The following is a 24899-nucleotide window of genomic DNA, read 5'->3' as shown; positions in this document are numbered from 1 at the left end:
GTATATGGGGATGAATGCATTAAGTAAGCAATGTCATCACAATTTATAAAATCATGCATGCTAAATGTAAATGACTCACATAGGCTTGAGTAATCTGAAATCTAAAGATCACAAATCATGAATAGTAAAGAACATAATATAAATCTTGTGAGTCATTACACTTAGTTTTGAAATCTGTATTATGTTCTTATTCTAAAATCATATAAGCTAAGTGAAATCTGAAAACTCATTCTTCATAGAAAAATACTTTATTTGAAGAGAATTCTTTTAAAGTTTTTCCTTACTAGTAGGGAGGTTTTTCTAACCGACATAAACCATGTGAGCATTCATGGAGTCCAACGTTCTTGTACCCCTGAGGAGGGATCCTCAAGTTGGGGAGAGGATTTATACTATTTCCAGGCAGTATAACCTAGCTAAGTGATCACATATCTATCATCCACGTAGAAGTGAAAATAATCTAAATCCTACATTGGCACGTAGTTCTGGGGTATGAAACCATAGTAATGTACCCATCTCGATGCTAAATACTACTCTCATTAAATCTGTATTCTCATTCCGGTGGAAATTCACTTTTAACATAATCTAATGGTTTATAATAAAAACCAACCGTATATCTATAAAGCTAAATCTGTAATCTGAATCTATAAAGTGTATTTCATATCTATTCTGAGACCAAAAGGTCAAATCTTTATCAATAATCTGAAAGGAATCTAGTCATAGGGTGCTTATAGCAAAACAATTCTTGCAATAAATTTTTTTAATTCGGGTTTAATGACCCATGTATCAATCTCACATTAAAATATTAAAATGTTCATGCTTGATAATGTAAACATCGATAATTCAATTAAAAAGCTGGAAATTTCTGCAATATGCATAAAAATATGAACATAATCATTTAATTCAACTTCTAAATTATTAGAAATCTCATAAACTTGTAAATAACATTAATGGGTATAAACCCTAACTTCAATTTCATGGGAAATCATATAAAATTTAGTAAATTCATAATTAAATAAGTTTTGGTCACAAGAATGAAAGGAGTATCCTCGTTCGTAACCCCACATACCTCAATTGACGAACTAGATGCTAAAACTTGAATCTTGGACCTCTATTGATGTTTTAAAGATGAATTCTTAGAGTTCTTGTATTGGAAATCCTTAATCTTGAATTTCCTTGGTGAATTAATGGAAGAATTGGGTTTCTTGGAGAAGGAGCTTTGATGATCTAAGGTTTCTTTTGAGAGAAAAGTGAGGAAATAAGCTAAAGTGCTTTGGTATATGCTTAATGATGTGTTTTGGACAGATTGGGGCCTTGGGGATTGACTAAAATGCCCTTATTAAACTTTAAATCGGAACTGGAAATCGACCAAAAATCCTGATTTACTGGGCAACCGTGATGTGCCACTATTGCAGTGGCTCTCTAGAAAAGGATGATGGGAACTGGGCATTCACCGCAATGCGACACAATCGTGGTGCCCTTTGGATTGCCATTTTGGCCATTGGCGCAACGCGCCAGAATCGCAGAATCTCAGTAGAATGGTACAATTGGGAAAATGGGATTCTCCACGACATGGGGCTATCGCAGAGGGCCACTGAAATTTATCAATTGCGGATTTTTCCTTCTCCGCGATGAGCTAAGTGCCCAAGTCACATACTGTTAACTTGAAAATGCTATAACTCCATCACCGAGTGTCGAATTTGGGCGAATCTTAAATCATTGGAAATCTTATTAAATTTTCCACACAATGGAAGGTTTAAATCAAGAAAATTCCACACGAAATAATTATTCTTCATTTTGGAAGCCATCTCTTAATATTTTAGGGATGAATTTAGCTAGAAAAGATACAGGGTATTACACACACACACACACACACATATATATATATTGATTGGAAAAGCACTTTGTGGGCAACAAAATTTTTATTAAATCGAAATCCATACAAAATTAGAATAATGTTAAGTTCAAAATAGATTGATCCCAAATAAATATTGTGGATTAATATAATTGGATTAATTATTTAAATCTAAACATATATGGATTTAGTTAAAGTTTAATTTTTATTGGGCTAGCCCATTGATTTGGGCTAGCCTATTGATTTGGGCTACAAATAATGAGTCCACTTTGCTAGCCCAAGATATTGTCATATTCTAGAGGCCCAAATAAGCGTCACATGTCAAATGATATGGCATGCCAAGTCAAGTGAAGGAGCCAGTAGAACCATGCCACATGTTAGAATGATGCAGCAGGTCTATTGAAATCAAAAGCCTATAAAAGGCGCCACGTCACCTGAATTTGATTAGCCAAAGAAAGTTCATATTTATCATCACTCTTCCTTTTTCGCAACTATAAATAGAGGTCGCATAATTCAAAAAAAGACCCTCAGAACAAAACTCTAGCAAGAAGCAAAAGAAAGCTCATAGATCAAATACCATAATTTCTCTATAAAGCTGAAGCATTAAAATCAAGTTCATCAAGATTCAATATGAAGACTGTAATATTCAAGAACAAGCTCAAAAGCTCTTGAATTCAAGCACAAGTCAAGATCATGTCCCTCAAATCAACAAATCAAGTTCAAATTCCAAATCAAGCTTTAAGCCCTTGAATTAATATTTGAAAAGGAGAATAAGAGGATTCATGTAGATTGTAACACTCACATATTAAAATCAATAAATTGATTGTTGAAATATTTTTCTTATCTCGATTACTTACTGTTTGGTCTCAAAATTTTACTGTCCAAAAAATTCTGGTATGCCCAGTGGGACTATCTCTACCTCTCATATCAACTTTTCATACTTCAAAGTTTAAGAACAACGGAATAACTTCCAAAAGGTCAACTCTCAATTAACTGCTTCTAAGGATGTTGATTCAAAGTTCTCTGCTAAATTAGAAAGCATCCTTGGTGTTACTTTTGGAAGCTATCACAAGGAGTAAGGTAGGCTTGCTAGGACAACAAACACATCTAGTGTCGTTAGCGCCAGTTTTTGGATCTTCAACCCCAAAAGGAACGAAGTCCAATTCAAGTGCTGCGAAAGGAGAAAACAGTGTGGTGGAATCGCTTAAGAAGATTCTAGCTCTACTTGAGCATTTGGGTTCCAAATACTCTAGCATAAAGAGTGATGGTCGTTTAATAAATGTGTCACTCCACTTACACCGCATAAGCTGAGCACTTCAAAAATAAACTTATGCGATAATTCATATTACTCTCCAACATCTCCGGTGATCATGCAAGCAATGGTGACTGATACCTCATCTATGGAGGAGCAGCTTGCTAATCTGACAAAGGCAATTGAGGGCCTGACCAAATATATTTAGAATCAAGATGCTCGGATTGATAATATAGATGATAGGATGGAAGGACTGATAGACGGAGAGTCTAACCATACACCTATAAAATCTTCAGAGGCTTACGAGATAGAACATCCTGTAAAATAAACAACACCAACTAAAGAGGTACAAGTTTCTTCTGAAGAGTGATAGCGATTGAGCAATTGAAGGAATTCATTGAAGGGACCCTCAAAGACAAGTATGATGTTGTCACCAAGTCTTCCCTTGCATATGCCAAGCCCTACATTACGAGAATTGATAGCCTCAAAATGCTTATCGGCTATCAACCCCCAAAATTTCAACAATTTGAGGGTAAAGAGAACCCAAAACAACATGTTGCACACTTTGTTGAGACATATAATAATGTTGGAACTTATGGTGACTATCTTGTCAAAAAGTTTGTTCGTTACCTAAAGGGAAATGCCTTTGATTGGTATACATACCTCTACCCTAACTTTATCGATAGTTGGGAGCAATTGGAGAATAAGTTCCTAAATCGCTTTTATAGCATAAGGCATATAGTGAGCATGGTAGAGCTCACAAATACTCGACAAAAAAAAGACGAACCAATCATTGACTTCATCAATCGATGGAGAAATGCTAGCCTAAACTGCAAAAATAGGCTCACAAAGATTCTGCAATACAGATGTGCATCCAAGGAATGTACTGGGAGCTTCTATACATCATGAAAAGCTTTAAGCCTAAATCCTTTAAAGAGTTATCTACCTGTGCTCATGGCATAGAGTTGAGCATGTCTTCTACTGGAAAGGGAGCAACGCCTATCCATGACCCTCGAAAGGGAAAGGACAAGCAAAAACCGAAAAGATGGGGCAAGTTTGTCCCTAAAAATGACAACAAGGAATCTATGAATATTGACGTGTCTCCTGTGAAGGTACCATTAAGGTGAGCAAGAAGCAAAGTGTGAAGACGACTTCTGGAGCACGTCCAAATCAGAAAGATTTAAAGGACATGCAAGAAAAGGAATATTCCTTCCTTAATTCTGATATTGCTGAGATTTTCGACGAACTCCTTGAGCATAAGCTCATTGAACTCCTATAGATGAAGCATCCCAGCAAAGATGGAAGGACCAATGATCTTAATTACTGCAACTATCATAGGCTTGTGAGTCATCCTCTAGAAAAGTGCTTTGTCTTTAAAGACAAAGTCATGTAACTGGTAAATAAGAAGAAGATTTTCTTCGACGATGAGATATCCAGTTCTCATCAAATCTCTATCACTTTTGGCTCACTCAATCCAGTCTAAATATGTGCTGAAGAATATAATAAGAAACTATTAGAGCCTTACAGATCTTCAGTTAATAAAGGTAATGACTAAGGTTGGACACTGGTGACCAGGCGCAGATACAGGAAGATAAGTCTACGAAAGGAGTCATCCGACCAGCCTACTAGAAGGAGAATTGTAAAGAAACTAAAGAAATAGAAGTTCATTGAACTTTCGAAGAAGAAAAGGGTAATGGAGTTTTACCACCAAAAACCACGGTGTCCAGTAACATTTCAAGAATTTTTACCAATTTGGTTTCTTGCAAAGACTGCTCAAGTTAACCTTTAGGCATCTTATTTTAATACTGCCAAAGAGGGGGCAAATAGTGAAAATCTACCCATGGCAGTTCCTTCATTTTCTGAAAAGCTTGCTGAAACTCTTGGTCAGGAGGAACATATATATAATACAAAAATCACATTTATAAATGACTATGTCCTGCTTAGAGAAACCCTACACAATTGTCCCTTATACATGGTAGGTTAAGTTCTAAGAAAGAACATAAATAGAATCTTGATTGATGAGGGATCTAGAGTTAACATCTTGCTTATCCGTATAATGAAAGAACTTGGCATCACTACCGATTATCTAGTTGAAAGTCGTATAGTTATCCAAGGCTTTAACCAAGGGGGCCAAAGGGCCATGGGAGCTGTCAAGTTAAGGATACATATGGATGATTTTTAATCAAATGTATTGATTCATGTCATCGATGCGAAAACTTCATACAATATATTACTTGGTAGGCCTTTGGTACACGAGAATAAAATTATCTCATCCTCTTACTATCAATGCTTGAAGTACCTCGAAGGCAGAGTAGAAAGAAAGATAGTTACCGATGATAAGCTATTCACTGAAGCTGGGTCACACTTTGCCGATGCCAAATTCTACTTAAAGAATTATGTTATAAATGAGAAAAGGTTTGAAGATGTCACCAAGACCAAGTTTGATGATCTTGCATCTAAGAAGACTGCGGTGACTGTCAAAAAAGTCACCACCAAGAAGCCCCTCTTCAGTCCAAATAGAGAAAGTGTAGCACCTACGGAAAAAAAGGCAACTCATGTTCTTCGCTACGTACCAAAGGTAAAGAAAGAGAAAGATCACCCATTTGTTGCCCAAAATAATGTTCCAAAGGGACTAACTTTACCAATCAGTAGGATTGACGCTATAAATCCATCCTCAAGACTACTTGGAGAGTCTGTGGCTTAAAATTTACAACAAAATATGACACTCCCAACAAATTGTACGAAAGAGGGATTTGACCCAAAGGGATACAAGCTATTTCTAAAGGTTGGATATAATCCTAATGAGCCATCAAGCTTGGAAAAATCGGAAGGTACAACTAGGCAGGCACATGAAAGCCTAGGATACACGTAGCCACCTTCAATTCATATCTCTATAAGAAGGGTGATTAGTAACTATATCACTGTAGAAGAAGAGTCTACTACATCCAACAAAAGGCCTTTTTTCTTTGACCGACTTGAAGAACTAACTACAAGAACTTTTATGTTCGAAAGGTTGGGACCTTTAAATAAGAAGAAAAGCAAAACGAGTCAGAGAAGTTTTCAAAGCACGATGATGCACTCTTCACTTAAAATACATAAGGATTTCCAAAGTTTGATTCCTTCTAGAATGAGGTGGCAGATGAAACAAGTGGTTTTATGCTTTGGGGTGTTAAAATAAAAGGCTCATACTATGTTTTATACCAAGAAATGTAAGGAAGATGAAAAAAGTGTTGGCTCATTAAATCATGTAACGATCCAGAATAAGAAATATGTCTCATCTCAAATGAAGGTTGATGAGCAAATAGAAGATGCTTTCTGGTGTTATCATATATCCATCAACGATGATGACCCCCAAGAGGAGAAATATGCTGTATATGCCCCATCACAACTTGAAGAAGGAGTAAAGGCCATAATAGATCCCTTAAAGGAGTTAATCTTGGAACTGATGAAGACCCAAGACCAACTTACCTGAGTGCATTTCTAGAAGTAGAGAGAGAAAGTTGCTTATATGGACATACTCAAAGAATATATTGATGTCTTTTCTTAGAGTTACAAAGAAATACCTAGCTTAGATCCAAAAGTAGCAGTCCATCATTTGCAAGTCAAGAACGGGGCACGTCCTATTAAGCAAGCCCAAAGGTGCTTTACGCCAGAGTTGGTTCCGTTGATTGAAAATGAAGTTAACAAACTCATTGAATCTGGCTTTATTCATTAAGTCAAATATCCCACATAGATTTCAAGTATTGTTCCAATACAAAAAAAAAATGGACGAATTTCGAGTTTGTGTCGACTTTTGAATCTCAATAACAGCTGCCCTAAGGATGAATTTCCAATCCCCATACCAGAGTTGATGATTGATGCAACCACTGGTTATAAGAAAATGTCCTTCATGGATGGTTTATTCGGCTATAATCAAATCCGCATCATACCAAAGGTTGAAGAACTCACTCAATTTCATACACCTAAAGGTATTTATTGCTACAAAGTGATATATTTTGGTTTGAAAAATACTTGCGCCTTTTATCAAAGGGATATAAAAAATATCTTTAACAGCCTGCTCCATAAAAATATTGAATACTACGTAGATGATCTAGTGGTGAAGTCAAGAAAGAGAGACGACCACTAAAAAGACCAAAGAATGGTGTTTGAGTTACTTCAAAGATATCAACTTAGGATGAATCCATTAAAGTGTGACTTTGGAGTTACTTTTGAAAAGTTTCTTGGCTTTATTATGTGACACCGAGGAATTGAAGTTGATCAAGCCAAGGTCGATGCAATTTTGAAGATACCTGATCCTTAAAATATTCAAGAGTTAAAAAGTCTTTAAGAAAGGCTAGCATATTTAAGGAGGTTCATCTCAAATCTTATCGGAAAATGCCAACCATTTAGCCATCTCATGAAGAAGGATGCTTTTTTTGAATGACCAAACTTGTAGTAATGCCATTGAGAGTATCAAATCATACATAATAAGCTACATAGCGACACAAGAGAGGTTAGTTGGATCACTACTGGCTCAAGAAAATAGTGAAGGAAAGGAGAACTATCTTTACTATCTAAGTAGAATGATAACACTAAATAAGCTAAAGTATTCTCCAATTGAAAAGTTGTGTTTGGCATTGGCCTTCTCAATTCAAAAAATGTAGCACTACCTTCAGGATCATGTTGTTCATCTTGGCCTTTAATTTCAGCAGTTTAGGATTGTGTATATCCCCAAAAGGCCACAAAGAGATAGGCATTAACTGACTTCTTGGAAGACCACCCGATACCTGATGAATGGGAACTGAGCAATAAACTTCCTGATGAAAATGCAATGGTTATTAAAGCCAGACCCCCATGGAATATATACTTTTATGGTGCCACACATCGAGATGGACTGGAGCCGGTGTGGTGTTCGTTACTCTACAAGAAGTGGTCATCCCATACTCTTTTACCCTAACAAACCATTACTCTAATTATGTTGCTAGATATCAACCATTAATACTTGGACTTGATATTGCAGTTGATATGAAACAACTATAATTACAAGTGTTTGGTGATTCTCAATTGGTGATCAAGAAGCTTTTGGGAAGCTATGAAGTAAAAAATCCTGAGCTACGGCCATATTACAATTATGCGCAAAACTTGATGGGGTGGCTTAGAGAAGTAAACCTTCAGCATATGCCAAGGAAAGAAAATAAGCAAGATGATGCCCTAACTGCTTTGGCCTCAACCCTAAGTCTTCCAAATCAGACACGAGTTACTATCCACCAAGAATGGGTAGTACTTACGTCAAATGGGGATGTAGAAAATAAGGTTGAATACCTCGTTGCTGTGTTTGAAGCTGTAAAAGAATATTGGTGACAACCTATCATTGATTAATTATGTTATGGAATACTTCCAGAGGATCCAAGGAGAAGTACTGACATTCGTTGTCGTGCACCTCGCTTTCTTTAGTATAAAGACACGTTATACAGAAGATCGTTTAAAGGAATACTCTTGCAATGTCTAGGAGAGCAAGTAACAATTCAAGATTTGTAAGAAGAACACTTAGGTGTTTGTAGATCGCATCAATCCGAAATGAAACTCCATTTTCACATTAAAGGGATGGGATACTATTGACTAACGATGGTAAAACATTACTTGGACTATGCTAAAAGATGCAAACCTTGTCAATTCCATGTGAATTTCATACATCAACCTCCTAAAGTACTACACCCAACTGTAGTATCTTGGCCATTCAATGCTTGGGGAATGTATGTTGTTGGTCCACTGCCAAAATCTTCAAGTGGACACCTATACAACTTGGCCGCAATAGATTACTTCTCAAAATGGACCAAAGTTGTTGCTCTCAAAGAAGTAAAGAAGGATAATGTTGTGAATTTCATTCGATTAAATATCATCTACCACTTTGGAATCCCTCAATATATAATAACCAACAATGGCAAGCCGTTTTATAACAAATTGATGAAAAAGATTTGTGATCTCTTTGACTTCAAGTAGTGTAAGTCTTCTATATACCATGCTGCCGCAAATGGTCTAGCCAAAGTGTTTAATAAGACTATATGCAATCAATTGAAGAAATTTATCTCCAAGTTGGAAGAAGCTTTATGGGCATATAGAACAACTTACCGCACACCAACGCAAGCAACCCCATATTCGCTTGCTTTTGGAGTTGAAGTTGTCTTGCCACTTGAGCGTCAAATACCTTCTTTGGGACTGTCTATTCAAGAAGGTTTCACTGATGAAGAAAATGCTAAGTTACGCCTTGTGGAGTTAAAAGCTCTTGATGAAAAGAGACTAGAGGCTCAACAAAATCTTAAATGTGATCAAGCCCGTTTATCTTGTTCTTTCAATAAAAGAGTTCTCTTGAGGTGCTTCTAAGTTGGAGATCAAGTTCTTGCCGTAAGAAGGCCCATTATTACTTCTTGTAAGTCTGGGGCAAATTTACCCCAAGGTGGAATGGACCATATATCGTACAAGAAGTATATTCAAATAGTGCTTACAAGCTTGTTAATGCAAATGGCCTGAAAATTGGCCCTATCAATGCCAAGTTCTTGAAGAAGTGCTATCCTTGAAGAAAGATTATACTCCTAGCCCGCAAGAGTATAAACTGTGTACGGTTCAAAAAAATATAATATAAATAAATAAAGAAGTCCTCTAGGTTGAAAACCTCAAAAGAGGTGGCCTAGGCAAAAGTTGGTACGTAAAAAAAAACACTCACCCAGAACTACGTTGTGACTTGATCCTCTTCACTGAGGTACATAGGCGCTTAGAATTTATTTTTGAGTTCAGTTGAATGAGTGTAAAAATAATATTTTCTTCCAGTATCCTCCATACGAACGCCAAGTATGAAACTATTCTAATTAAATTTTGGACTTACTCCAAATATTTGTGGCTCAATGGGGCAACCCGTCGAAAAGGGAAAAAGTTACTTTAATGGTATTTGGAATGCTAAAGTTCTCCAAGCTTACAACTAAAAAGATTTAAAAAATTTCATGCCTTAAGGTGGACAAAATTTGTCCCTTTGTACCTTAAGCTAACCTCTTACGTGTTTATCTGTAAAAGTTTTCATGACTTAAGGTGGACAAGATTTGTCCCTTTGCACCTTAAGCAGACCTCTAACGGGTTTATTCTTAAAAGGATATCAAAATTTCCATGCCTTAAGGTGGACAAGATTTGTCCCTTTAAGTGTTTATCCTTAAAAGTTTTCATGCCTTAAGGTAGACAAGATTTATCTCTTTACACCTTAAGCAAGCTTCTCACAGGTTCATCTTTAAAAGAATCTCAAAATTTTTCATGCCTTAAGGTGAACAAAATTTGTCCCTTTATACCTTAAGATGGCCTCTCACGGGTTTATCCTTAAAAAGATCTCAAAATTTTCATGCCTTAAGGTGGAAAAAATTTATCTCTTTGCACCTTAAGATGGACTTTCATGGATTTATCCTTAAAAGGATCTCAAAATTCTCATGCCTTAAGGTGGATAAAATATTCCCCATTGCACCTTAAGCTGGCTATGGAAAAGGGCCCATACCTAAAGAAGACCATTGCTCAAGTGCATCAATAAAATGATCCATACTTAAAGAAGACCATTGCATAACTGCATCAATGAAAAAGCCCATACTTAAATAATACCATTGCATAAGTGCATCGATAAAAGGGACCATACTTAAAGAAAACCATAGCATCTTCAAGCAAAATCTTTCAGTCTTAAAGTGACGGAGGCAAAGTTAAACTCTCGCACCTTAAGCCGGTATCCACCGTCTTCAAGAAAAATCTTTCAGTCTTAAGGTGACAGAGGTAAAGTTAAAATCTCGCGCCTTAAGATGGTGTCCACTGTCTTCAAGCAAAATCTTTCGGTCTTAAGGTGATGGAGGCAAAGTTAAACTCTCGCACCTTAAGCCGGTGTCCACCATCTTAAAGAAAAATCTTTCGGTCTTAAGGTGACGGAGGCAAATTTAAACTCTCGCACCTTAAGCCGGTGTCCACCGTCTTCGAGAAAAATTATTCAGTCTTAAGGTAATGGAGATGAAGTTAAACTCTCGGAACTTAATCCATTGTTGCATATTTTTTCAACCCTGCAAAAAAAAGAGAAGGAAACAAGAAAGAAAGTAAAAACACAAATAGAAAGGATGTTACCCGTCAGCGTGTTATGATCTTGAAAGCTGTATATCACAACCTTGTATTGAGACAAGATACCTGGACGAGAATAAAGCCCACAACAACTAGTTTTAAGAAATTAAAACTCTCTCTGATGATGATGGTCCCACATCATGATATAAATTATTTGGTGAGGCGATGCAAATCTGGAATCCTCTGCTGGACATCATACAAGATCGACTTCAAAAAATTGTCTAGAACAATTCAAGAAATGTTAAAATTTAAATTTTGAATATGTTATATATGCATGTTTCTGGGATCTATAAAATCTAGCAGATCATAATTTTGATACTCCCACATTGAGATATAATATTTTTGGTGACGTCGCATAAATCTGAAATTGATAACACATGAAAAATCAATGTTGATTTTGGGATAAAACCTAAAATAATATCGAAGGTATTAAATTATGAATTCCGAGTATGTTGTAGATCTTTGTGTCTAGTTTCACAAGAATCAAGCATCTTGCAATTTCATCATTCCTGCTTCAAGATATGAAAGTTTTAGTAAAAACGCGCAGATATGAAATTTTTAGCATGATAAAATTCAGGGCTAAATGCAAGAAAATTATCAATAATGGTATTGAAGGAATTTAAAGATGAATTTTTGATATATTAAGATCACGAAGTCTAGTTTCTGAAATATCAAACGGTTCATGATTTTGATATTCCTACAATAAGATATGAATTTTCTACCACTAAGATGTTGTGATGAAAAAAGTGGCGAAAATAAAAGAAAAGTAGGAGGGGGAGAAATTACCTCAATATTGTTCATGGATTAAAAACCCCAAAATTGATATTGAAAAAGTGGAGAATCTACATCTGTAGGATGAATGTTTTCTTCTCCAATATAAATTCAAATTGGAAAAGCTTCCATCTCCAATACATATTCAACTTGGAGGTTGTTTCCTTCTCCCATACAAATTTAAATTGGTGGTTGTATTCTTCTTCAATACAAATTGAAAGAGTTTTCATCTCCAATACAAATTTAGATTGGAGGTTGTTTCCTTCTCCCATACAAATTCAAATTGGGGGTGTTTCCTTCTCCAATATAAATTCAAATTGGAAGAGTTTTATTCTTTGTTAAGTAAGGCGGTAAAAAGTTTTTCAAAATATATTTGAAATGAGATATCATGCCTCACCAATGGGTCTTACATGTAGAGATTCATAAAAAAAATAAGATACTTTTTTAGTAGTATCAATATGTAAATTGCATGGTTTAGCTTTATAGAAATCTTTGAAGCACGAAGGAAGCATGTTTAAATAAATCATACTTCAAGTCTAGTCTCAAAAATATTAAATATCTCGACAAATCTTGAAGTAGGTGTATTTTGTGGGCAACAAAATTTTATTAAATTGAAATCAGTACGAAATTCGGATTATGTTAAATTCAAAATAGATTAGCCCCAAATAAATATTATGGATTAATATAATTGGATTAATTACTTAAGTCCAAACATATATGGATTTAATTAAAGTTTAATTTTTATTGGGCTACAAATGATGAGCCCCACTTTGCTAAGTCCAAGATATTTTCATATTCTAGAGGTCCAAATAAGCGTCACGTGTTAAATGACGTGGCATGCCAAGTCAAGTGAAGGAGCCAGTAGAACCATGCCACAGGTCAGAATGATGTAGCAAGCTAAGTGAAATCAAAAGCCCATAAAAGGTGCCACATCACCTAAATTTTATTGGTCAAAGGCTTTCTTTTCCACAACTATAAATAGGGGTCTCATAATTCAGAAAAACACCCCTAGAACAAAACTCTATCAAGAAGCAAGAGAAAACTCATGGATCAAACGCCACAATTTCTCTACAAAGCTCAAATATTCAAATTAAGTTCATAAGATTCAAGATCAAGACTGCAATATTCAAGAACAAGCTCAAAAACTCTTTAATTCAAGCACATCAAAATTAAGTCCCTCTAATCATCAAATCAAGTTCAAATTCAAGATCAAGCTTTAAGCCCTTGAATTTATATTTGAAAAGGCTATAGAGATGGTAACACTCACATATTGAAATAAATAAATTGATTGTTGCAATATTTTTCTTGTCTCTATTACTTATTTTTCGGTCTCAAAATTTTATTGTCCAACACACTTCTCGTCCAATCATATAGATGGAGTGCCCCTGTACAATTAAAAAGAATTTATGTATTATGATGCAAAATATTTAGGAGACTCAATAACTAATGAAATATGAGATTAAAAAAAAATCCTTTGGACAAATAATAAGGGAACTTCATAATAGCTAGACTATCGTTCTCTTTGACGTTCATGAAACGATAGTCGAAAAACCCACTTGGAGAAGACTTCTTCTTATTAGAATGTTGGTGATTTTTGATGTCTTTATCCCTTGTACTTGAATCAACAAAAGCCTTCAAACATTGTATGGAGATGCTTAGCGTATCTTCGGTCATGTTAGCAAAACATACACAAAACCAGCCCGGTTTTGTACAATAGTACGACGACGATCCAGGTGAAATATTTAGCGCAACTTCGTACACTATTTTCTTCCATAATTCCATTTCTCCATCAAATGTGTTTGAACTTAGGAGGTGTCTCATGTCGACCTAACAAAACAATCCAGCATTGCTCTCAAGGCAGCGGATCCCAATTTCTTTAAGACCTCGAACTATCATTTCATGATGTTTCTTGAACCTCTTTTGATTTTCGGACACATACTTTTTCGTGAATTTTTTGTCCGATAGCATAGCAGAAAGAAGGTACTGAGGTTGGGATGAAATCAATCCAAAACTGGATATTTTTGTGGTTGTGGAGACAACCATATCGTCATTGGAATAAATGGCACCAACTCGAAATCCTGGGAGACCCAAATCTTTGGAAAGGCTGTATACAATGTGAACTCAATCCCAAACATCGGTGTACATGTAGTTATTTTCGATTAATACTTCCATGACACTGACGAATTTAGGCGAGTTTAAAACAGTGCCAGAATAGATCTCGTCACTTATGAGATGGATGCATTTTGTAGCAATGAAAGTTAGAAGAAGTTCCAGTTCGTGTTTGCTTAATGTTGTGCCCAATGGATTCAGTGGGTTAGTGACTAGAACCCCTTTCACTCTAAGGTTCCGCCTTTCGGCTTCTTGGTAAGCTTCTTCAAGAGCGGATCCTGTGATTCTAAAGCCAGTTGAACTTGTGCATTGTATTGGCACAATCTCAGCCCCAGTTCTCCATTTTAAGTCTCTATCAAATCTGCATTATTTCACATTACCATAATTAGTAAAGAACATAATGTAGGTCGCCTTCTATAACAGGTTAAAATACACCACTAATAATGTCTGCATAAATTAAATTTTAGAAACAAAGGAACATACCCAGGTTAGTATGGAGTAGGAAGGAGAAAAGCATCGCCGGGGTCAGCGAGACAAAACATGAGTGTCTCATTTGCAGAAGTAGCTCCAGCTGTAAGTACAAGCTTGTTTGAATCAAAGCTCACTTTGTTGCCTCTAATTTCAGCCATAAATTGAACCGATGCCTGCATAAAATGTAACGTTAGATTATGAAATCAATAATTATAAGCATAAGCCAAGCAAGAATACAAATAGTGTCCGTCAATGTATATAAGCTAAATTTTATCGCAGTGACTTACGTCTTTGAAAGCTGGAAGGCCATGGTAATCCTGAAATAAGGCAAGTTCCCTAAATATTGATTGCCCATTTCTCTTAAATCCAGCTGCATCTGGATTTTGAGCAAGCCACGACTCTAATATATCGAATCAGAGTTGATTCTCTGCAAGACCCATCTGAATGATTCCTTTAGGGTTACGAGTTTCATCATGTGGGTTCTTCTCATACTCCTCCCATCCTAGGAAGTATGAAGAATCCTGTCCATGCGAGGTGCACGTGGATTTCTTCGATAGGAGCTTCATGTTGTCTTGATGTTTTTGTGTTTAAAAGTCACAGAAAAGCTAACAAGAGTAAGCACGTGAAACATTTTTTTTTTTTTTCTGTATGTTCGAGTGGCAGAAAAAAGTAGAAAGAAGAAAGAAATGAGTGTTGCTATATGGGTGGCATATTCTAATGAGGTATATATAGTAGTTATATATACTCCATCCGTTTCAAAAAAAAAATGACCTATTTTGAAATCCAAACTACCAAAAAATCCAAAAAAAAATAAATATCAGAAATAAAAATAGAAAATACAGAATATATACAAATGGATTATATAGATTATGAATTAGAAAGTGAAGATAGTATATAGAAAATTTCGGAGAATGAAACACATAATGAAATAGATAGTGAATTAAATGAATCAAATGACTGAAGAAGATATAAAAATGAACCAAATAACTGAAGAAGATATCAAAATAATAACAAAGGAAGAATATTTAAAGGACGAAAGAACAAATCAAAAAATAATATTTCACAGTAATATATTTGACGAAATAAAAGGAAAAAAGTTAGACTTAAGTGTAGAAAAAATATTTAAAATACCAACAATAAAAAATATATTTAGTAGAAAAAGGGAAGAATACTATGTAGTAAGCCAAAAAGAACATGTAATAGACTGTAGATATGCAAAAAGTAGAGCTAGTATACCACTAGTAACAAAAAGAATAATTAATAAAGAAATGAACAATATAAAAAGTAAAGACCCAATAAAATATGTACACCTTGAAGGAACAAAGATATTAATAAAAGTATTTTTAGAGAAGGAATAGATACACCAATACAATTATATTTAGCAGATGATAGAATTATAAAACCTATAGAAAAAAGTATAATAACTACCATAAAAGAAAATTTAATATATCAAAAATTTAAATTTCTAATAAGTGTGAATTATTCAGTAGCAATAACAGATAAAAATATAGATAAATCATTAGTATTATATTGAAAAATATTAGGAATAAAACTAACCCCAGGAAGTAAAATATTTATAGCAAGATGTAAAAATCTATATGTATTAACAACAAAACATAAAATAACAGGAAAAATAAATTTAATAAAATATAAATAGAAAGTCCTTTCGAACAATTTGTAAAAACAATTGATAATAATGATTATAGTTACAAAGACATAAATATAAAAGAAGATTTAGAAATAATAAATGATAGAATAAGCACAATAAAAAGAATAAACCAGAATCATCAAGCTCATCAAAAAGAACAAGTTATGAAACAACTTCAACAGTTAATTTAAATCAATATTATATAACAGGAACAATAAATGAAAAAGAATATCTAATACTCTTAAACATAGGACAAGAAGAAAATTATATATTAAAATATCTAGTAAAAAGTGAAGAAATAAAATCTAATAGTAATATATGCTCAGATCTACCAAGGAGTCTAATAAACATTAAAGATACGGCAGAAAAAGAAATAATAATAGGAGTCAGAAAAATAAAAATAGAATTTAAAATAAAGGAAGAAATACAAAAAGCAGACATAATATTAGGAATAAAATGGTTAGAAAAAATAAAACCATACAATATAGAACATACACAATTATCTATAACATATAATAAAGAAAGATTGTTCATAAAAAAAGCTTTAACATGATATGAAAATATATGTATTTATAAAAATAATAGTAGACAGATATTATAATAGGTATTATACACCTATGATAGATACAGGAGCAGAAGCAAACTTCTGTAGATACAACTGTTTACCAAAAAGTAAAATGGGATAAATTAAAAACACGAATAGTAGTCAAAAGATTTAATAATGAAGGAAACTTAATTACATATAAAGCTAAAAATGTAAAAATACAGATATGGGATAAAATAATAAAAAATAGAAGAAATCTATAATTATGAACTAACATCAAAAGATATGCTTTTAAGAATGTCATTTTTAGATAAATTATACCCACATATAATAACTAAAACAGATTGGTGGTTTACAATACCATGTAAACAAAAAGTAAGAGCAAAAAGAGTTATTAATAAAATAAGAAAGAAAACTGATTGGATAGAAGGAACTGAAAAAATTATACAAAAGTTAGAAAATATAAAAAATACAGAAGACACAGTAGAACTAGTTGTATTTTCGATAAATAAAAAAGAAATAACTATATTTTCAATAGATAAGGTAGAAATAATAAAGAAAAAATTAAGACAATTACAGTCTCGATTATATATGGCACTTGAAATCTTATCATTCTTTTAGAATGAACAAATATGTAACTTGTGTTTGAGAAGCTTAATACATTACATGTCGACTAGGGCAGAGAAGAAGACAATGATGGACAGACATAGAAACAATTCCATCCAAAAGCTAAGACCACTCACCTTGCCTTGCTTGTCATTGTCCCATTTCCTCACATAGTGTCGGCCACTCAAATCTCTTCTTGTCCCACTCCCAGGTTGGCTTAAAATATTAAAAATAAAAATCCATAATCTTTTTTATTAAATATCTCAATTCTAATTAAATATTTTACCTTTTGTGAGTTTTTGTTGTTGTTGTTGTTTGTTTGTTTTGTTACATAAATATATATAATTTTCTCTTTCCCTTTCTTCTTCTTCTTCTTATTTCTCACAAACAAAAAAATTAAAGAATTCATCAATGGCATCCAAGACTAATTTATCATCTTTCTCATTTTCAAGCACAAAATCGACTGGTTCCGACTTCAAGATCGTCCAAAATTTCAAAATGGGTATTGTTCATTGTTTCCAACTTCAAGGTCATCAGAAATTTCAAATCGATATTGTCCATTATTTCCAAATTCAAGGTCGTCATAAATTTTAAAATTGGTATTTTTCATTGTTTCCGACTTCAAGGTCGTCGAAAATTTCAAAATTCTTTATTGTTTTCGACTTTAAGGTCATCGAAAATTTAAAATTCGGTATTGTTCATTGTTTCTGGCTTCAAGTTTGTCAAAAATTTTGAAATTGGTATTATTCGTTGTTTTTGGATTTAATATCATCGAAAATTTAAAAATTGATATTGTTCATTGTTTCCCACTTCAAGGTTGTTGGAGATTTCAAATTTGATGTTATTTATTATTTCCGACTTCAAGATTGTTGAAAATTTCAAATTCGATATGAGGTTCTGGTGGACATCACTCGGCGGTGGCGACAGCCATGGCCGGATTAGCGAGAAAAGAAAAATATATAAAGTAAAATAATTAATTTTTTAGATTAAAAAATAATATATAAAGTATTATAATTTATTTTTTAGATAAAAAAAAGATAGTATAACATGGAATTACATGGCATGACATGTGGCAGCGCGTGCACGCCACTACTTAAAACAAAATCTGGGTATGAGCTTTTAAATAGGTATATATTTCATTTTAAAATAGTTCGGAGGGGTCATAGGACCACCGCAAAGAATAGGTGTGTAGTTGGAATTTAGGATAAAGGTTGGGGGGCTTTTGGCTATTTATAAATGTAAATAATTTTTAAAAAATATATATATAAAATTAAATAAAAAAAGTGTTTTTGTTAAGGAGTAATCAACTAACTATCAGTTGGCCAGTTAGTTACTTCATTAGTTGGAGTTAGTTAGAGTTAGTCAGAGGTAGTTAAAGCTAAAAGTACATGATATGTAGCTATGAAGGAGTCTTTGATGACTTCTTATATTACTTTAGGTCATGTTGATACTATAGAAAACCTAATGGTGGAGTTAATGAAGAAGGAATTGGCTGGAGCAATAGCTATAAGAAGAGCAGTTAGGTAAGGTCAGCCTAATGTTGAGGCTCTTCATGACCAACCTACTAAGGCAAATTCGGGTGCTTTTTCTAGTGGAGTTGATGGTGTTGGTGAAAGGCATGTTGATGCTTCTACCACTCGTGATGATAAGCATTTTAATGCTCAAGCAAAAATAAATATGTTTGAAAACACTCCTTTTCACTCTTACACAGGTCCCTCTCACCTCTTTTTACCCTCGTATTCTCGTTGCGAAGGCGAAGAGTGCAAGAACAGCCAAGATAAACCCTTTGAAAAAGTAGAGGCTATCTCTAAAGCTGCCGAGGAATTCAAATCCAAGAAAGGTTTAATACCATCCAAGAAGGTGAGATAGTCATACACTCCTACAGTGTTGGTTAGGAGGAAGAAAAAAGCAACAACTGGCATACTCTCTGATAGAAAATCAAAACAAAATTGCAACTCCTCCCTATCTAAAAATTGTTGAAGTTCAGGGGCTATTCAAGAAGGTGGACATATACGTGGAAATTGCCGCCAAAGAGAAGAGGAATCTGCAACAGGCCAAGAATGTCAAGCTAGGCGCACCAGATTATCCCAGTCCTCCCTTTTCCCCCAAGACTTCCAAATTATGACAGATATGCATATGCGGTACGAGGACAAGGAAAGTTTACTTTTCCTAACCTAACCTTCTAATCTAACCCATGAAGAAAAAGCTACGCAACAGATGTGAAATCTGTTGCAATAGCTGGGTATTTTGGTGCAACTGGTAGTGGTTCTGTTGCAACTTATTATCCATCTGCAGCATAAGTTACGTTTGATTATTGATTCAGATAACCCTATCCAACAGATGGACCATCTTTACAATTACTAACCTATTTAAAAAATGACTTCTTATATCACAGCATGTTGACAAAATTTTTTGCCTCGTGAGGAAAAGGCAATTAACGTACCTGGAAGATTATGGCGCTGCCGATAGGATAATGGACCTCGACTTCTGCAAGAAACTCAAAGATAAGTATGATCAACTCAATAATATTGCGTTAGACTATGGCACGGTATTTGATTTCTTAATTTTTACGTTGGACTGAAATGAAGAAAAAATGATAAAATATGTTAAAGGGGAGAGGCCAAATTCACACGGCAAGAGCTGGACCGAGGCAAAGAGGATTTTTGCAGTCATTAGAATGGATGACATAAATTATCAGGCTATTGAGATACTACTGAGGAGGGAAAGATCAAAGTTTATGACTACAACGAACCTGTCGTCGACGAGGTTGATCTTTTTTTCCTCGTGTAGCCACTAATGGAATTATTGCCCTCCTTGTTGAGGGAGAGTAAACTGATGAATCATTTTCCAAAGAAAGTGTTGATGAATAAAACATGGGATTTTGAAGGTCGAAATAAGGGCATGGCCCTTCTAAAAAATGATATCGGTTACACATGCGGCTTGCACACTCTTGCACACATTGAATGTTTGCTGACCGACACAAAAATGGTCGAGCTAACAACCTTTCTGTGCGACAACGCTGTGGCAAACCTGCAAGAGGTCTAGGCTTATGAGGTACTAACTGTACACTTGGAGCCTGTGTATATAGAAGAGCCTGTGAAATAATAATTTTTTATTTCAAGTCACACTTCACTTTACTTTAAATTACATAAATATACATGTAGTGGCAATAATTTTTTTCTGATAAAAGTTGAGTTTTTTATAATGAAATAAATTGTCAATCTGTTGTAAAATATATTCTATCTGTTTTTCCAGATAGTTTATCTATTGCAATAGGTTAATCATCTGTTGCATTATGTCGATGTTATTTCTATCTTATCTAAGTCTAATTTGTTGCAATAGTGGGAAGACTTGTTTGATAATTTCCAATAGATGACCTAAATTTTACAACATATTCCTAAATCTATTTGATATTTTGCAATAATTATGCTTGAATATCCATGTGCTCGACAACACCAAACCAGTATAAAATACACTACCATGAAAGTTCAGCAATTAGGCTTCAATATCCATCTGCACAACAGCACCAAACCAGTAGCAATAATGTCAATAATGTAGTCTGTTCTTGCTCAATTTTTTTTCTCTTCAGAAGCCTTGACTTTGTTCAACAAACCTCAGATTACACGATTTACTCGTGAAGGGTGTCATTCTTCATACCAATCAAAGTAATCGCATCCACCTAATTTCTATAAATATAAAAACACAATTACAAAACAATTACAAGTCAATAATTAATCAACTAATTAAATAAAAAAATATTACCTTTGAAATCTTACAAGTAAAAAACCTACGACTTGGATTTTGTTGAGTCCAAGAAGTCTTCAATAGAGCTTTATGACCGCACTTATAGTATCAAAAATCATTATCACAGAAAATAGTGAAAGATACACTAGACATTGTCAAACACAGTTGGAAAAAATTAAAAAAGAAAGAAAATAAAGACCAAATGCAAATAATTTGAATAATTTAGACAGATAAAAAAAAGATGACGATGAAGAAGAAGAAGATTTAAAAATTTAGAATTAAATTTTAGGAAGAAGATGAATATATAAGACATTGGGGAGGGAAATGACCATTAGGGGCCAAATCAGTCGTCAAGTCAGCAAAAAGTGTCACTCTAACACATTTGATGCCTATTGTATTTTACGTGTTTAAAATAAACACAGTCTACTTGATGGCTATTTTATTTTAGGTGTTTGAACTGAACACTGCCGATGGGTTCTGCCTTTTTTATTTCAATTCACTTTCACTTTTTTACATGTAGTGGCAATTTTTTATGTTCAATAAAAGTTGAATTTTTATAATGCAACAGATTCTCCATCCATTATAACAAATATTCTACCTGTTCTGACATATAGTTTATCTGTTGCAACAGGTTGGTCATCTATTGCATTATATCGGTGTTTCTATCTAAATCTATCTGTTGCAGTAGTGGAAAGACCTGTTTGATAAATTCCAACAGATTATCTACCTATTGCAACATATGTCTAAATTTGTTTGATATTTTCCAATAGATGTGTCGTCTGTTGCAACAGATATATTATCAGGTGCAATATTTAAATCTAGTATTCCGTTTAAATTAATAAATTCAAATCTAAGGAAAAAATAAAATTCATAGACAAAATAAAATAAATTGAATCCTTAAGAACTTAGCTGAAATAAATCAACGAATAAATGAAATGTAAAAAAATTATTATAGGTATAGATCTCAACAAATACATCAATAATTTATGTATTAATGTCAAGGATTCCTAAGGAGGGGTGAGGTTATTACTTTGATAGACTCAAGTTATTTGTTCTTCATCTGGTGCTATGGAATTTGGCTTTGCTCGTCGTGGATATTTATTGTCGCTTACGTACGATTTCTGAATTTTCTGTTCTCCGTATTTCTATAAAGGGAGTAGAGTAGCATATTGTCAATGTTGTTCAGCAATAGCTTCTACATCTACCTGGAAAGGCAGAATTGGTCAATGTTAATCACGGAGATACAACAAAACGGAAAAGGATAACTCATCTATTCTAGCAAATCAAACAAGTCTCCCTCCTATTTTAAATTATCCCAAATAGATTATATTTTTATTGCAATAATGAATCAACTGTTGGGACAAATTTCTACATGAGGAAGACCTCTATGATAATTTCCAAGGATGAACCATTTGTTGTAACATATGACTCATCTTTTGCAGCATATAGGTCATCCGTTGGTACAAATAAAAGCGGTACGAAGAGTTGTTTGATTTGCTAAAATAGACGAGACATATGTCGCAATAGATACTTTATCTGGTGCAACAAGTTAGTCAACTATTGCAACAGATGAATATATTTATTTGATAATTTTCAGCAGATATGCCATCTGTTAAAATAAAAACGTGTTTGTTTGTTAGTTAAAAGACATATATATTTACGTTCTTCAACTCATGGTGATCTCCGTTGGACATTATACATTACTCTGTGTAACACACGGATAGAGGAGTTGCAATTTCGCTTTTTGGTTGCTTGATAATGCCTTGGAAATTACTTTTCTTCTCCTCTTAGCCTTAATATCTAATAGAGTGGATGGAAATAAAATCCTCTTTGATGGAATGAAAAGCCTCTTAGATGTCAATTCCTTTACAAAAGCAGTTAATGTATTAATAGCATTAATCACTACATTATGTTTTGCCCTACAGTCTTGACATTTGCATGCAGAACATTCGCTGGGAGAGGCAAAATCTATATAACCAGCATGATCATACTCATAATGGTTTGTTTTGAATATTGTAAGAGGAGCATCATTAGCACCACTACCACCACCAACAGCTCCATCACCACTAAGACCATCAATAACAATAAGCCTTCCCCTCCAAAATTATTTTTCTTGTAATGGTTGTTGCTCTAAATAATTTTATTTTTATTCTGTCGATGACCTTAGGGTCCGATAAGGTTTGCACAGACCGTAAAGTAAGAAAAAAATGACATCTTCAACTCTCGATTAGTCGAAACTAGCGACAGATGCACAATCTAACATAAATCATTACATATATTAGAATGATGATTAGATCATTCAAAAAAATCATTAATTAAAATAAAAACTTAATTATAATTATACTTACTTCATCCTTCGGGGGGTTGAAGAGATCAAGAAATTTTGTATTTTTATCAGTTTTTGCTGACAGCCATCTCACGATTCTTGGATAGGAAACTTCCTCCTGGTAGTTCACTTGTAGTCTCAAATAAGGAATCGCTTCATCTCAAAAATGTTAGGAGCTTTCTTTGAAAGGTAGAGCTAGTATACCACTAGTAACAAAAAGAATAATTAATAAAGTAATAAACGATATAAAAAGTAAAGACGCAATAAAATATGTACACCTTGAAGGAACAAAGATATTAATAAAAGTATTTTTAGAGAAGGAATAGATACACCAATACAATTATATTTAGCAGATGATAGAATTATAAAACCTATAGAAAAAAGTATAATAACTACCATAAAAGGAAATTTAATATATCAAAAATTTAAATTTATAATAAGTGCGAATTATTCAGTAGCAATAACAGATAAAAATATAGATAAATCATTAGTATTATATTGAAAAATATTAGGAATAAAACTAACCCCAAGAAGTAAAATATTTATAGCAAGATGTAAAAATCTATATGTATTAACAACAAAACATAAAATAACAAGAAAAAATAAAATTAATAAAATACAAATAGAAAGTCCTTTCGAACAATTTGTAAAAACAATTGATAATAATGATTATAGTTACAAAGACATAAAAATAAAAGAAGATTTAGAAATAATAAATGATAGAATAAGCACAATAAAAAGAATAAACCAGAATTATCAAGCTCATAAAAAAGAACAAGTTATGAAACAACTTAAACAGTTAAGTTAAATCAATATTATATAACAGGAACAATAAATGAAAAAGAATATTTAATACTCTTAAACACAGGACAAGAAGAAAATTATATAGCAAAATATCTATTAAAAAGTGAAGAAATAAAATCTAATAGTAATATAGGCTCAGATCTACCAAGGAGTCTAATAAACATTAAAGATACGGCAGAAAAAGAAATAACAATAGGAGTCAGAACAATAAAAATAGAATTTAAAATAAAGGACGAAATACAAAAAGCAGACATAATATTAGGAATAAAATGTTTAGAAAAAGTAAAACCATACAATATAGAACATACACAATTATCTATAACATATAATAAAGAAAGATTGCTCATAAAAAGAACTTTAACATGATATGAAAATATATGTATTTATAAAAATAATAGTAGACAGATATTATAATAGGTATTATACACCTATGATAGATACAGGAGCAGAAGCAAACTTCTGTAGATACAACTATTTACTAGAAAGTAAATGGGAAAAATTAAAAACACGAATAGTTGTCAAAGAATTTAATAATGAAGGAAGCCTAATTACATATAAACCTAAAAATGTAAAAATACAGATACGGGATAAAATAATAACAATAGAAGAAATCTATAGTTATGAACTAACATCAAAAGATATGCTTTTAGGAATGTCATTTTT

At 33.4% G+C, this 24899-nt stretch overlaps 1 pseudogene; it reads right to left on the bottom strand.

The window, feature by feature from the left end:
- Nucleotides 1-13494: 13494 nt before the first annotated feature.
- Nucleotides 13495-15130, bottom strand: LOC107860965 (annotated as a pseudogene).
- Between the last annotated feature and the right edge of the window lie 9769 nt (nucleotides 15131-24899).

Source organism: Capsicum annuum, chromosome 2 (genome assembly GCF_002878395.1).
Source record: "Capsicum annuum cultivar UCD-10X-F1 chromosome 2, UCD10Xv1.1, whole genome shotgun sequence".
In the NCBI taxonomy this organism is placed as follows: domain Eukaryota; kingdom Viridiplantae; phylum Streptophyta; class Magnoliopsida; order Solanales; family Solanaceae; genus Capsicum; species Capsicum annuum.
The sequence above is the reverse complement of the archived record's forward strand: the minus strand, read 5'-3'. Positions and strand labels throughout refer to the sequence as shown.